Source organism: Suncus etruscus, chromosome 16 (genome assembly GCF_024139225.1).
Source record: "Suncus etruscus isolate mSunEtr1 chromosome 16, mSunEtr1.pri.cur, whole genome shotgun sequence".
NCBI classification, from domain to species: domain Eukaryota; kingdom Metazoa; phylum Chordata; class Mammalia; order Eulipotyphla; family Soricidae; genus Suncus; species Suncus etruscus.
This window is the reverse complement of record NC_064863.1, coordinates 14,325,955-14,326,911: the sequence shown is the minus strand read 5'-3', so window position 1 is coordinate 14,326,911 and position 957 is coordinate 14,325,955. Positions and strand designations below refer to the sequence as shown.

General features: G+C 32.6%; 1 non-coding gene across 1 annotated transcript; it reads left to right on the top strand.

Moving 5' to 3' along the window:
• The first annotated feature begins 208 nt into the window (after positions 1–208).
• On the top strand, positions 209–315 carry LOC126033082 (U6 spliceosomal RNA). Its single transcript, XR_007504239.1, has one exon. It is a non-coding gene; the product is annotated as a U6 spliceosomal RNA (small nuclear RNA).
• The last annotated feature ends 642 nt before the right edge of the window (positions 316–957 follow it).

The window sequence follows — 957 nt, the reverse complement described above, 5'->3', positions numbered from 1 at the left end:
GCTATGGGATGCATGCTGGGAACAGGGGTGGAGGGAGAACAACACTGGTGGTTGGAATGGCTCTAATTCATTGTCACTATGTACCTTAAATATTACTGTGAATGACTTCTGATTCACTTTGATCACAATAAAAATATTTTAAAAATGGCATTTATTCAAAGAAGACACACTTAGATGCAATTGACATGCAATAGGATAATAATAATCTGTACTCGCTTCAGCAGCACATATACTAAAATTAGAATGATACAGAGAAGATTAGCATGGCTCCTGAGCAAGGATGACACACAAATTTGTGAAGTGTTCCATATTAAAAAACTATAATAATAACCTAATATTATTAAGAAATTGAAAGTCAAACCACAGTGAGAAATCAATTTATACCTGATAGAACTTTAGGCTACTAGAAGGAAGAAAAGAAATGAAAGAATTGGTGAAGTTGTCCAGAAAAGTCAACCTTATAAATTGCTACTAGAAATGTAAGATGTTAACAGTTATAATGGAAAATCGTATAGAGTTTCTGGGGGGAAAAAAGGAAAGAAAGTGAAATACAATTTAATCCAGTAACATTGCATTTCTCAGTGTTTAAGCAGAGGATACAAAAATACTGTTTTAAAAAATATCTAGGGAGCACCAGAGCAATGCATAGTGGGTAGGAGGGTAAAGTAAGGGTAAGTCCATTTAAAAATCTAATGAAGAAAGTATATCCAAGGAGATATATTTGAATGTCCAACAGAGAAAGCGATAACGTCTTGATAATAATGATAATTAGAAAAATAAAGATAACACAATAACATTAAACAAACATATAATCTAGGCATTTTCCTAGGCTTTCTAATTATGAATTAATTTTACTCAATAATTCTAGGAATTCAACAGATATTTATTGAGCCCCTTACTCAACTCTTTGAGCTGAGGTTATTGCAAAGTGCAAGACATAAATGCCACTGATCCCTA